Source organism: Crocuta crocuta, unplaced genomic scaffold, assembly GCF_008692635.1.
Source record: "Crocuta crocuta isolate KB4526 unplaced genomic scaffold, BGI_CrCroc_1.0 scaffold41, whole genome shotgun sequence".
Lineage (NCBI taxonomy): Eukaryota > Metazoa > Chordata > Mammalia > Carnivora > Hyaenidae > Crocuta > Crocuta crocuta.
In genome coordinates this window covers 17,539,240-17,546,513 of record NW_027529428.1, presented here as the reverse complement: position 1 = coordinate 17,546,513, position 7,274 = coordinate 17,539,240, and the positions used below count along the sequence as shown (strand labels likewise).

General features: G+C 38.3%; 1 long non-coding RNA gene across 1 annotated transcript; it reads left to right on the top strand.

Annotated features, from left to right (window-relative positions):
- The first annotated feature begins 702 nt into the window (after nucleotides 1–702).
- Nucleotides 703–6,798, top strand: LOC144227641 (uncharacterized). Its single transcript, XR_013333989.1, has 3 exons — nucleotides 703–967; nucleotides 1,740–1,906; nucleotides 6,691–6,798. It is a non-coding gene; the product is annotated as an uncharacterized LOC144227641 (long non-coding RNA).
- Nucleotides 6,799–7,274: the final 476 nt, after the last annotated feature.

Below are 7,274 nucleotides of genomic sequence, written 5' to 3'. Positions count from 1 at the left end.
GCATCATAAACGGGTTCGAGCTAAGAACTAACTTCACACAACTGCATGTCCCAAGTTCATCAGCGAGCCTCCAATCTGTCCTNCCACATCTTCTTATTCCATTGATCAACATCATAAAAGCCACATACGAAAGACCCACAGCCATTATCATCCTCAATGGGGAAACACTGAGAGCCTTTCCCCCATGGTCAGGAACAAGACAAAGATGTCCACTGTCACCATTACTATTTAACATGGTACTGGAAGTCTTAGCCTCAGCAATCAGACAACAAAAAGAAATAAAAGGCATCCGGATCATCAAGGAAGTGTTCAAACTTTCACTATTTGCAGACAACGTGATACTCTATGTAGAAAACCTAAAAGACTCCACCAAAAAATTGCTACAACTAATACATGAATTCAGAAATCTTCTGTGTATTCATCCATCATTCTACTGATGAAATAATGCTTCCCCCCATCTCTTTTCTTGTTTCTGTTTAATACATCAGCTGGCTACCTCTACAGCTGTATGCAGGTTTCGGTGAGTAAGATCTCACAGAGAATGTGCGGACTCCATGCTGCCCTTTAAAACAGAACATCATTTGTTATATGAAGTCATTAGTTACAACAGTGGAGCCCACGTGATTCACAGAGCACTTTCTTCTAGCTTTGTGAGTTCTCCAAGGAGGATACGAGCAAAGCCACAATGAAGAACGGATCAGCCTTTAGGTCTCACTCTGACAAGGGGCAAAACCGAGCCGTCCAGGCAGAGGGGGTCTGAAGCTGGGGGCTTGTCTGTTTGCTCAGCTAATCTCAGCACCACGTCAGACATGCTAAAGCCGATGGTCTGAACCAGAGGCGAATACTCAGAGTTCAAGGCCATACACTGTTGTCCTACCCTCAGTTCATGGCTCTGCTCTAAGCTCTGCTAGGCAGTGTAATGAAGATTCTTCCCTTATGGAGGTTCATGGACGCACAGCACAAAAACGTAAGATTTAAGTAGTAGATTTCTTGTTCTGTCTCTCTCTCTCTCTCTGTCTCTCTCAGAAATTAAAAAAAAATTTTTTTAAAGTTCTTACTTCATTATTAATTATCTATCAGATAAGGGACCCATCAAGATCTATTTATTACAAGTGCTACATAGAAATATATGGATAACTACATTTTGTTACCTATCCATTTAACCAAAACATCTCTGTGGAGAGCATTAGAATAAAATATTATGTGAGTGTAGTACTTAAAATATATGAAAGAAATACTACAGAACATAGTGAACATTATTTAATATCTTATAGGTAAGGTACAAATTATTTGAAAAACTACACATACAGTCAGAGTTATATAATGGCTTTTTAAGGTGTAGTCAGAATTGGAAGAGATTGTGTGAAACAGCTGATTTTTAACTAGAGAGGATTTTTTCCTCACAAAGGAGGTTGTTGCCTTAAAACGAAACTACATAAAATTCTCACTGAATAAACGGATCAGGGTAAATAAATCAAAATCAAATTTAGGTCTATTTGATACAGATAGTAGAAGTAACTGTGTTAATAAATCACCTTTCTTCAGTTATCTCTCTATCCCTAAAGTCATAGCATTTTCTAGAATAACAATGGAAAGTTTTACCTGATGCTTAGGAACATAATGAGGTTTTTTTTTTTAAATAGTGGGTAATATCACAGCAGTAATAATTAACTAACACATACCAAGCAAGGTTATTAATCACCTCATCAACTTCAGTCCAATATTATCTGCCTTTATAGCAGAATGATAAATGAAAATAATTGAACGATGTCAACACATCAAGAGACGTTGAGCCCAAACAGCATTCGCAAACCTGGAACTTTTATCTATACCTCTGAAAACAGCCGTTCAGGAGTCTGGGAGTCTGAAAGTCAGTCCATTGATCTCAGTGGAAGAAATCAGTCAGGTGAGTAACAACAACCTATACTGCAGGCTTTTCGAAACATCTTCATTTTTTGCATGAATGCATTTTTCTATTATTTTCTCCAGTCTCCATCTCGGACAAAACTCTGAAAACTACATTTAACATTTCTCATTTCTAAGGCTGACTTCACTTAATTCTTACCTCTTACCAAAGACGGTCTTTGCACACAGAGACTCTCCCTCAGGAAGGCGATACTGAGGTGGGCGGCCTCCGGGATGGCCTCCAAGGATTCTGCCGCCCGGCGTTCCCGTCCCTTGTAACCCCCTCGCCTCTGACAGAGAGAAAATGGCCAATGTGAACAGGTAGATGCTGTGAGTTTGGATGAGCCCAAACCTGGGAGCAACATTCCCTGGGGCGGGGCCTTGTTGCAGGGCTGGTTGGAGTGCCCGTGCGGGGACACGGCTGTCCCCAACTTCCCCAGACTCGGGGGACTTCTGTAGTGCGCATGTGTGCGTCCTCAGCTCTTTCCCTGCCAGTCTCAGATTGGTTTCTTTGGGTTCGTTTTATCGCTTGCAAAATTGTATCTTCTCTTTTTTACTATAGTCTTGTGAGTATGTGTCTTTCTTAAAATCCATTTGTTGTCCTTTTAAAAAAGATTGGGTGAGGGGCGCCTGGGTGACTCAATTGGTTAAGCATCTGATTTCGGGTCAGGTCATGATCTCATAGTTCGTGGGATCAAGCCCCGGGTCGGGCTCCCTGTTGATAGCTTAGAGCCTGGAGCCAGCTTCGGATTCTGTGCCTCCCTCTCTCTCTGCCTTTCTCCCACTTGTGCTCTGTTTCTCTTTCTCTCAAAAATAAATAAACATTATAAAAGGTTTAAAAAGATTTGGTGAGAGAATTAACATTACAACCCACTGAATTGAACTGGAAGCCCTTGATGTTTCTTTTTCTCTCCCTTCATTCCCCCCGATGTATATACCAAGGAACTTGGACATACACCTTCTATACAACCCCAATAGAGACCAACTTTCAATTTAAATAATTATTTAAATAACAAATAATAAATAATCCAACGAAATAAAATGGTCTTCGTTTATCTTATCTTAGTGTGGTAAGCCTCAAAGTCTTTCAAAATTGTGCATTATCATTGGAAATTCTTGCATCAGTTTTACTTGGGTACTAGTTCTAGTATTTTATAAATACGAGCCAAATTCATAGAAAGTGGGAAAAGCCTGAATAGCATGGGTTTAATTAAGACAAAATGGTACTTTCTCTGTACTTCTTCCAAGGGAATGGAGCTACAGCAAAGTTTCCAACATGGCAGACACTGTCCCTGTAGGAACAACATCAAATTTCTGTACAGGCTTGTGAATGGCCCTCTTCCCGGAGAGGGCCACACTATTTGCCTTGTCCACTGCCCCATTTTCAGTCCTGATTTTTCGGGTTATCTGAACACTTTGACACTACTAGATACTCTCTGCTCCTTGGGGTTTTGAGACTCCTCTCCCTGGCTCTGGTCTTTCTCTTGACTCTGTAATTCAGTCTCTAGGATGGCATAAATCAAATAAAGTCAGGATACAATTGCAATACCATTCTTAATATTTGCATTTTTTAAATGTGTTTTTAATTTTAAATGTGATTTCTTTCCTCTTAATTTATCCCTGGATTAAAAGAGCTGACTTTTCATTTTCTGATATGTAATAAATATATTAGCCTGATTCTGCCCATATGTTTATTTGTTGTTTGTATCTACTTAATTCCAAAAGAGATCTAGGGTGGTTTTACAATAAAAGGCACAAATATGACAAAGCCAATTAAAAATGATTGAAGTAAAAAAATAAAAGTAAAAATGACTCAGAAATAGAAGTCTATTAATAAAAAAAGGAGAGGGCGTAAGTATAATTGATATGCTAAGAAGGGAGAGAAAATGGAATCATGTTAAATATTTACGCCACACAATGCAGAGAAAGAATGGAAGACAAAACCACGAACAAAGAACAAGGACAGCAAATAGAAAATAGTAGAAAATACGGTAGATATTAATCCAACTGTATCAATAATCAAAAGGCACAGACTGTCAGTAGATCAGAACCCAAGACCCAATTATATGTTGTCTATAAAGGACCCACTTTAAATACGAAGACATATAGATTAAGCACAAAGAGATGAAGATAAATAGACCTTGCTAACACTAATCAAAAGAGAACAGAAGTAGCTGTATTAATTTCAGAGTTATCAGGAACAAAGGAAAGCACCGGGGTGCCTGGCTGACTCAGTCGTTAAAGCACGAGACACTTGATTTCGAGATTGTGAGTTTGAGCCCTGTGTTGGGTGTAGAAAGTATAAAGAAATCAACTGTAAAAAAAAAGAAAGAAAAGCATCGCATAATGACAAAGTGTGTTTTACAGCATTTAAATATGTGAGGCAGAAACTGATGGAACAAAAGGAGAATAAGATAAAATAAGTGGATTTACTGGAGTTGGAGACACCGAAACTTGTCTGTTAGAAGTGGATCTGTCAGTAAATTAGTAATGATGTAACTGAAATCAACAACATCATCGATCAGCTGGACATATCAGACACCTATGAACCACTTCATCTAACAGCACCAAAACACACCCCTTTCTCAAGCTCACGTGGAACAGTCACCAAGACAGACCACATTCTGGGCCATAAAACACACCTTAACAAAATTCTTAAAAAATGGAAATCATACAATGTCTATTCTCAGATCATAATGATATTAGGCTAGAAATCAATAACAGAAAGGTAGCTGGAAAAGCCTAGAATACCTGAAGATTCAACAACACACATCTAAATAACACATGGGCCAAAGAAGACATCTTAAGAGAAAATTTTAAAATATTTTGAGGGAAGGAAAAATGAAAACACAACTTATAAAAGTTTACAGTGTCGACAAAAGCAGTGCTTCAAAGGAAATTTATAGCATTCAATGAGTATGTCAAAGAAGAAAGATCTAAGATCTAAAAATCGAAATCTGGATAGATCTATATTTAGATCTAATATCTAAAAATCAGTAATCTAAGTTTTCACCGTAATCAACTAGAAAAAGAAGAGTAAGTTAAATCAAAGTAGGGAAGAGAAAAAGGAATAATAAAAATTAGAACAAGAATCAATGAAAGTGAGAGCAAGAAATCAACAGGAAATCAACGAAATCAAAAGTTGATTCTTTGAAAAGATCAATAAAACGCATAAGCCTCCATCCAGGCTAAGAAAAAGTAATATAGTCAAAGTTCTAAAAAAGAAGACTTGAATGATTAAGTCTGTAATTCAGAACTCCACCACTAATTCTATCAAAATATTGTAACTATTAAGAATTACACATTTCCAGGGCTCCTGGGTGGTTCAGTTGGTTAAGCATCTGACTTGATTTCGGCTCAGGTCTTGATCTTCCAGTTGTGAGACTGAGCCCCATGGTGGGTTCTGCACTAACAGCACAGAGCCTGCTTGGGATTCTCAATCTCTCTCTCTCTCTCTGTCCCTCTCCTGCTCATGCTCTCTCTCAAAAATAAATAAACTTTTAAAAAGTTATTCTGGTGATTTGGGCTCTTAAGAAAAAAAAGACCTATGCGTTTCCATTCCACTTTATTTTAATAAATGATAATTTATTAACTATAACTTAATAATAAATGATGATTTATTATGGAAAAAAGTATTTTACCAGAAGCTTAGATTGGGTTATAAATAGTACATTTCAGAATAAAATATGGCTCAGAAATTTCTTCTGAAAGAAAAAAATCCTATGGGGCACTATCTCTCTGGTACAGAGTCCTAATTTCTTTTTAGAAAACTTAAAGCTTTTGATGTTTAATCAGTGACATCGAATTGTGTTCATGTTTCTCTTGATTGTCTAACTTCACGTAAATAAACCTTTGTGTTTTCATCACTTATCTGACTCGGTCTTCTGTGTTCCATTTTGCAATAAACTGTCTCTAGATGAATTTTTGAGGTTGTGAACCTCAAATTTTATTAAGTGAAGTGATTTTAGAAAGCATTGTATTTTTCAACATAATTCATCAGGCATTAAAAACTGGATTTAATCATAACTAAATATTCATCCAGAAAGTAATTAGTCCTTTGTGAACTTTTCTTTAAACTACACGTCGTTAATTTCCTAGTTTGGGTAGGATCTGTGAATGAGTGATTTATAGTTTCTTCAGTTTGCCAAGTTAAAAGTGTTTTACTATTATCTTTTTCTTTGAATGGCAGTCAGAGTTATTTATCACTCTCACACAAAATATAAAGTTGAGTTTTCTTTTCTTTTGCTTTCGGCATCTCTTTCGCTTTTATTTCCCTAAACTTTGCTTTTCTTTGCATGAAAACATATGGTTTCAGATGCTGATATTCTCCTGATCTTCTTCATTATGTCTTGATTTAGCTTCTGGGCATTGGGAATTTTATGTACTGTGTGTATCTCTTAAATTCCTTACAAATGACTTAATATGTAATCTGTTTTGATAAGTAACTTCTAGGACTGATTTTTTTAAGTTAATGAATTCAGGCAAATGGTTATCCTTGTCTTCTGGATCTCAAATAAACCCTAGCATTCTTTAAATACAGGGGCAGAAGGGGGCGCCTGGGTGGCTCAGTCGGTTAAGCACCTGACTTCAGCTCAGGTCATGATCTTGCAGTTCGTGGGTTTGAGCCCCACATCAGGCTCTGTGCTGACAGCTTGGAGCCTGGAGCCTGCTTTGGATTCTGCATCTCGCTCTCTGCCCCTCCCTTGCACTCTCTCTCTCTCTCTCTCTCTCTCTCACTCTCTCTCTCAAAAATAAATTAACATTAAATTTTTTTTTTAAATACAGGGGCGGAAGAATAGAACAGGGTGTGCGCTTTACATGTAGGTTCCTGGGCGCTGTGCCCTGGAGACTGTCATTCGGAAGCTGAGGCTGTGAATCCTCCCTGGAACTGACTGGCATGCAGATTTCACAGAAGGGAAAGCTTGGAGCCTCATGCAGGTTTGTCCTCTCTTGCAGAATGGACTCACCCTTTTCTGCTGGATGACAGGGGGCTGACCCTTCAACACCAGCAGTGTCTCCTTGAGGCTGGCTTCCAACTTGCACAAGAAGGCTCCTCCAACTGCCCTTGGCTCAACTGAGCCCGTGGAGTGAGGCTCTGCTCTCAGCCTGGTGTGTTCCCTGAGGCTCTATCTGCTCTGACCCCTAAACCTGTCTCAGTGGTGTGGCTACACTGGCCAGGGCTTTTCCAGTCTCGGCTTGGCTTCATGGCTCCTTCTAACTGCACCTTGACTTGGATTTTCCTAGATCACTGATTAGCCAAACATTCACTAGGTTCAGCCAGTTTTTAGTCTCCGTCCATGTTATTTGTAAGCTCTCGGTTTCCTCTAATTTTCTTTTTTTTTCTTGAAATTTTTAATGTTTATTTATTT